The 7,486-nt window shown below is 38.9% G+C and overlaps 1 pseudogene; it reads left to right on the top strand.

The window, feature by feature from the left end:
• The window catches only part of LOC132007079 (proteasome subunit beta type-6-like), a 118,814-nt pseudogene extending 114,106 nt beyond the window's left edge, over positions 1-4,708 (top strand).
• The last annotated feature ends 2,778 nt before the right edge of the window (positions 4,709-7,486 follow it).

The following is a 7,486-nucleotide window of genomic DNA, read 5'->3' on the forward strand; positions in this document are numbered from 1 at the left end:
ATAGCAGCAATGGCCATGGTCGCCAAACTGTGGAAATAACCAAGATGCCCTTCAACGGATGAATGGATAAGGAAGATGTGGTCCATATACACTAGGGAGTATTATGCCTCCATCAGAAAGGATGAATACCCAACTTTTGTAGCAACATGGACGGGACTGGAAGAAATTATGCTGAGTGAAATAAGTCAAGCAGAGAGAGTCAGTTATCATATGGTTTCACTTATTTTTGGAGCATAACAAATAGCCTGGAGGACATCGGGAGTTAGAAGAAATTGGAAGGGAAGGTGAACCATGAGAGACTATGGACTCTAAAAAACAACCTGAGGGGTTTGAATTGGTGGGTCGGTGGGAGGTTGGGGTAACAGGTGGTGGGTATGATAGAGGGTACGGATTGCATGGAGCACTGTGTGTGGTGGAAAAATAATGAATACTGTTATGCCAAAAATAAATTAAAAAAAAAAAAAAGAACAAAGCTGCAAGTCTCATGCTACCTGATTTTAGACTATACCACAGAGCTATAGTAATCATAATAGTATGGTACTGGTCCCAAAACAGACAATATCAATGAAGTAGGATAGAGAGATCAGAAATAAACCCAGACACATATAGTCAATTTAGTTATGACAAAGAAGCCAAGAATATTAAATGAGGAAATAGGAGTGTTTTCAATAAATGAAGTTGGGAAAACTAGACTGTCACTTGCAAAAGAGTGAAACTGGACCATATCTTACACCATACACAAACCTTAACTCAAAATGGATTAAAGATTTAAACATAAGACTCTAAACCATAAAACTCTTAAAAGAAAACATAGACAATAAGCTCCATGACATTAATCTTGGTAATTTATTTATTTATTTATTTTTTGGATTTGACTCCAAAAGTTATAGAATAATATGTCACAGGAATAAAAGGCACAGCATAAGGAATATAGTCAGTTATAGTATAGTAGTGATGTACAGTGATAGATGGTAGTTACATGAGTGGTGAACATAGAAAAAATGTATAAAATTGTTAAATCACTATGTTGTACACCTGAAACTGATGTAACATTGTGCTGACTATATTCAAATATAGTAGAATCACACCCACATTCTCCCCACACACAATGTAGTGTTATTCAGCCATAAAAAGAAAAAAAATCTTGTACTGTGTATGAAACTTGAAGGAATTATGCTAAATGAAGTATGCCAGAGAGAGACGAATGCTGTTTGATTTCGCTTATATGTGGAAAATTTAAAAAAAAAAAAAAAAAGAATGGATAGAGAGGACAGATTGGTGACTGTAAATTATGTGGAGCCTGGGGAATGGATGAAGTAGGTGAAAGCAGTTAACAATTACAAACATCAAGTTACAAAGCAATTAAATCAAAGGGATGTATGTTCATCATGGCAACTATAGTTATTATATTGTACAGTATATTTGACAGTGCTAAGAGAGTAGATTTAAAAGTTTTCATCTCAAGAAAACGTTTTGTATTATCTATGGTGGTGGGTGTTAACTAGATTTATTGTGATGATCATTTCTTAATATATACAAATATTGAATCATTATATTGCATATCTGAAACTATTATAATGTTATAAGTCAACTGTATCTAAATAAAATTAAAAAGAAGAAAAACAATAGAATGGGAAAACAAAACTCTAAACATAACACTAGTTTTCTACCTCAGTAAATGGAGTATAAAGAACTCTTCAGGGTAAGCTTGGGAATGTGGCAGAGTAGGAGGAACCTAAGCTAACTGTGACCCACTGATACACCTAGGTAATAACCACATCAGTGAAGCCAACCCGGAAAATGACCTGAAGACTGGCAGAACAGATTCTCCACTGTTAATCAGAGAAAGGAGGCCTCATAGAAAATGGTAAGAGAGGCAGAGGCCAAGCTGAGAACAAAATTCACAGTGAGTCTAACCACAAATGAGAAAAACATTACAAGCACAAAAAGGGAAGACAGACCCCACATCAGGGACCCCAGACATGGGAAACCTTCACTGAGAGTATGAATCTCCAAAACATTTGACTTTTAAAACCAGAGGGGCTTAAGTTTGGAAGTTGTTACAATCAGTGGGGCTTAAACCTGGATACTTTAAAAATTAGTTGGCTCAGCTCTGTGTGAGCCTGAAGATAATAGGAAACTGAGTCCCTGCCTGTAAAGAAACAAATAATCCTACTGAGATACAGCAAAACAGCAACAATTTGAAATGTGCCTGAGGCGTGGGGGAAGGAAACTCATTTATTAATTTCAGAACATACACTAGAGGGGCAGGAATACTAGAAGACTTCTCCAAGAACAAAAGAGGTAGCAGGCAACATTTTCTCCTATACCCTCAGCCTAGATGCCTAGACACCTGCAGGAACCATGGCAAATATGCCTCCACAAAGCTTGCTAACACTGCACACCCCACTCCCGTGTTCTTCTGTAAATCTGACCAACCTAAACCATCCAATTCAGTCAGAGTCCTTTCAAAGGGGCTCTATCCAGGTCTAATCCTGCAAGCAACCCTGGTAGGGAAGGGCACATAGCTGCTAAGATCATACCCCCTACCCCATCATTGTCCTGCAAACTTACTATCCAACCCATCCCACTTGGCAAGAGCCCCTGCAAAGTAGTGTCTATTGTGTCTCATTCTGGAAGAAGCCCCATTAATGATCAGCACCATTCCAAAGTGACTCTTGTATTAAGGATAAGGAAAGGTAACCACACACATTAGTTCTATTGCAGCCCCTGCAATGGGCTGGGGGAAACATGAAACATCTGATCTGATTGCTAGGCCATCAAGAGAACCTCACAGGGGAAGCTTAAAGAGAGAGCCCCAAAGTCAAACTAGAGGCAAAAATTTGGTCTAATTATAGGCACCAACAAAAGTCTCTCAGGGGAAAATGCAGGAAGAACCACCTGCAGTTCAGTATGACCACAGCCCTGCCTGACAAAGGGGGTTATAAAACACTTATAAAAACCAATATGGAGGTTAAAGCACAAAACAGTAAAATCAATGTTATGTATAATATTTGTCTTCATAAGGTTCATAAAATAAAAGAATGTAAAGCATCACATTATATACATAATACATGAGGGGAAGTAAAAATTTAATGTTTTTAGAATGGGTTCAAACTTAAGCAACCATCAACTTAATATAAACTACTATATTCATAGGAGGTTGTATATCAACCTAATGGTAACCACAAATTAAAAACCTGTAAGAGATATCAAAGAGAGAGAGAGAGAGAATCCAAGCATATCATTAAAGTAAACCAGCAAACCACAGAGGAAGAAAGCTAGAGCAGGAAGGAACAGAAAGAACTACAAAAACATCCCTGAAGGAAGTAATAAAATGGCAATAAGTACATACCTATCAATAATTACTTTGAATGTAAATGGACTAAATGCTCTAATCCAAACACATAGTGTGACTGAATGGATGAAAAAGCAAAATCAACCTATATGTTATGCTACCCTGTAAGAGATTTTTTTCAGACTGAAAGATACATTCAGATTGAATGTGAAAGGATAGGAGTCAAGATGTTGGAGTGGTCAGGGGATCCTATGCTTGCCTCATGCCTTGAAAACAGCTAGATAAATATCAACCATTCTGAAGACCCAAGAAATTGATCTGTGGCCTGAGAACAAACTGCACATCTAGAGGGAGAAAAAAGGCAAAACTGTGGAAAGTAGAAGCTGCAGGGAATTGACTTGGGGGAGAAAAGAACTGCAGGTGCTGCTGGGAGGAAGGATCCCTGATCATGGAAAGAGATGACAGAGAAAAAGAAATGGGGGCAGGGAGCAGCATGCAAGGGATTACACAAGAAAAACTCTTCTTTGAAACCATTGATTGGGAAAAGGAGAGGAGTTGATTATCACAAGTTTTTACAAGCAAAGGAGCTCAAATTTGAAGTTTTAAAAGTGCAGGCCATCACCCGTCTCATGTGTGGTGGGTTTAGTGGTGCTTATGTGGGAAAGGACAGCAGAGGCCCAGAAGTAGAAAGCATGGTCTGAGAATCTCATGGGCTGCAGAGGGAGAAATATCTCCTCTTCTTCAAGTGCATTTGGGAGACGTGGCACTGCTTCTCAGGGATCAAAAGGGACAGGTGGGCACCACTGAGTGACCACACCTATTAGCACAGCAGCAGAGGCATCTCCTGAAGGAAGCTAACCTGGAAGTCAGCTTCTGGCTGTGTTTTATCATAAACTCCTAGCACTGGCACTGTCATGATACTGCTTATCTGGGACAAACCTGCACTAGCAACAACATGGGGAGACCCCCCTCCAGAAGATAAGAAGATCCAGGTCCCTAAAATTTAGAGTTTTTGAAATCCAGCTGTGCACCTGAGATGAAACACAGGAGCTTTGCACCACCAGGGAGGCAGATGGCACAGACACAGGATGAAAGCAGGGTTCTGACAGAAGCCTGGGACACAAGAGGAGGAGATTTTTTGCTCTTCTGTGAGGGTTTCCTGAACAGCTGCAGGCTTAAACTCCCCTCTCTGAGGACAAGACAACAGTGTGATGCAATTCCCCATGCAGCATCCATCAGCACCGACTTCAGTGGGCAACACTATGCCCCCTAGTGGAGACCGTAGCCATTTAACTAACCCACACCTCACTTTTCCCTGCAGGTGGATCTTTACTAGGGCAAGTCAGCCTGAGCAGTAGGCACCTGCCCCGGAAGACCAGCACAAATCCCCACATGCACCAAGTCTATTGATCATAGAGTACTGCAAAGCTTCAGCTCTAATAGAAATAGGCTCAGGCTTATTTTAACAAGCAGACAAAAGAAAACCTACTTAAAACAACACATAGTGGACAAGGTCCAAACACTCCCCACAGCTATCAAGGAGAAACTCTCCAGAAGACTGACCTGAGGGAGAGAGAAGCCAAAAAAAAAAAAAAAAACAAAACAATAAAGTGTACACTCTGAAAGACTTCATGAAATGCCAGGTCCTGGATACCATATTATGTCTTCTTAATATAGCCATTCTTCACTGGAGTAGAAAATTTAACAAGTTTTCCTAACACACACACACACACACACACACACACTCACTCAGTCACACAGTGACCTAGAAAAAAAAATGCCAAGACAGAGGAATTTGCCCCAAAAGAAATAACATGAAGAGATCCTGGCCAGGAATCTAATCAAAACAGATATAAATAATATCCTTAAACCAGATTTTAAACAATAGTAATAAGGATAGTCTGGGCTTGAAGAAAGAAGACATGAGAGAATCCCTTCCTGCAGGGATAAAAGAACAAAAAAACTAGTCAGACTAAAATAAAAAAAAATGCTATAATCAAGATGCAACCCTGACTGAATACAATAACAATGAGGATGAATGAATCAGAAGAATAAGTCAGTGATATAGAAGATAAAATTACTGAAAATAAAGCTTAAGAGAAGATGGAAAGAAAAATATTGGATCGGGGCACCTGGGTGGCTCAGTGGGTTAAGCCGCTGCCTTCGGCTCAGGTCATGATCTCAGAGTCCTGGGATCGAGTCCCACATCGGGCTCTCTGCTCAGCAGGGAGCCTGCTTCCTCCTCTCTCTCTGCCTGCCTCTCTGCCTACTTGTGATCTCTCTCTGTCAAATAAATAAATAAAATCTTTAAAAAAAAAAAAGAAAAGAAAAATATTGGATTAAGAAGACAGACTAAGGGGGGAGGAGTCAAGATGGTGGAGAAGTAGCAGGCTGAGATGACATAAGGTAGCAGGAAATCAGTTAGATAACTTATCAAACCATTCCAAACACCTACAATTACCCTGAATGTAAATGGACTAAATGCCCCAATAAAAAGACACAGGGTATCAAAATGGATACTTAAAAAAACCATCAATATGCTGCCTATAAGAAACTCATTTTAGACCCAAAGAAACCTCCAGATTTAAAGTGAGGGAGTGGAAAACAATTTACCATGCTAATAGACATCCAAAGAAAGCTGAGGTGGCATTCCTTATATCAGATCAATTAGATTTTAAGCCAAAGAATAGAATAAGAGATGAGGAAAGGCACTATATCGTACTCAAAGGGTCTGTCCAACAAGAAGATCTAACAATTTTAAATATCTATGCCCGCAATGTGAGAGCAGCCAAGTATATAAACCAATTAATAACAAAATCAAAGAAACACATCAACAATAATACAATAATAGTAGGGAATTTTAACTCTCCCCTCACGGAAATGGACAGATCATCCAAGCAAAAGATCAAAAAGGAAATAAAGGCCTTAAATGAAACACTGGACCAGACAGACATCACAGATATATTCAGAATATTCCATCCCAAAGCAACAGAACAAACATTCTTCTCTAGTGCACATGGAACATTCCCCAGAATAGATCATATCCTGCATCATAAATCAGGTATCAACCAGTATCAAAAGATTGGGATCATTCCCTGCATATTTTCAGACCACAATGCTTTGAAACTAGAACTCAATCACAAGAGGAAATTTGGAAAGAACCCAAATACATGGAGACATAAGGGAATCCTTCTAAAGAATGAATGGGTCAACCAGGAAATTAAAGAAGAATTAAAAAAAAAATCATGGAACGAAATGATAATGAAAACACTATGGTTCAAAATCTCTGGGACACAGCAAAGGCAGTCCTGAGAGGAAAATATATAGTGGCACAAGCCTTTCTCAAGAAACAAGAAAGCCCTCAAATACACAACCTAACCCTACACCTAAAGGAGATGGAGAAAGAACAACAAGGAAAGCCTAAACCCAGCAGGAGAAGAGAAATCATAAAGATCAGAGCAGAAATCAAGAAATAGAAACCAAAAAAATCAATAGAACAAATCAACCAAACTAGGAGCTGGTTCTTTGAAAGAATTAATAAAATGGATGAACTCTTGGCCAGACTTATCAAAAAGAAAAGAGAAAAGACCCAAATAAATAAAATCATGAATGAAAGAGGAGAGATCACAACTAACACCAAAGAAATACAAACAATTATAAGAACGTACTATGAGCAACTCTACACCAACAAGTTTGACAATCTGGAAAAAATGGATGCATTCTTAGAGACATATAAACTACCACAACTGAACCAGGAAGAAATAGAAAACCTGAACAGACCCCTAACCAGTAAGGAGATTGAAACAGTCATCAACAATCCTCAAGCAAACAAAAGCCCAGGGCCAGACAGTTTCCCAGGGGAATTCTACTAAACATTTAAAGAAGAACTAATTCCTATTCTCCTGAAACTGTTCCAAAAAATAGAAATGGAAGGAAAACTTCTCAACTCATTTATGAGGCCAGCATCACCTTGATCCCAAAACCAGACAAAGACCCCGTCAAGAAGGAGAATTACAGACCAATGTCCTTGATGAACATAGACGCAAAAATTCTCACCAAAATACTAGCCAATAGGATTCAACAGTACATTAAAAGGATTATTCACTACAACCAAATGGGATTTATTCCAGGGCTGCAAGCTTGGTTCAACATCCGCAAATCAATCAATGTGATACAATACATTAATAA

This window comes from Mustela nigripes, chromosome X (assembly GCF_022355385.1).
Source record: "Mustela nigripes isolate SB6536 chromosome X, MUSNIG.SB6536, whole genome shotgun sequence".
Classification (NCBI taxonomy): Eukaryota; Metazoa; Chordata; class Mammalia; order Carnivora; family Mustelidae; genus Mustela; species Mustela nigripes.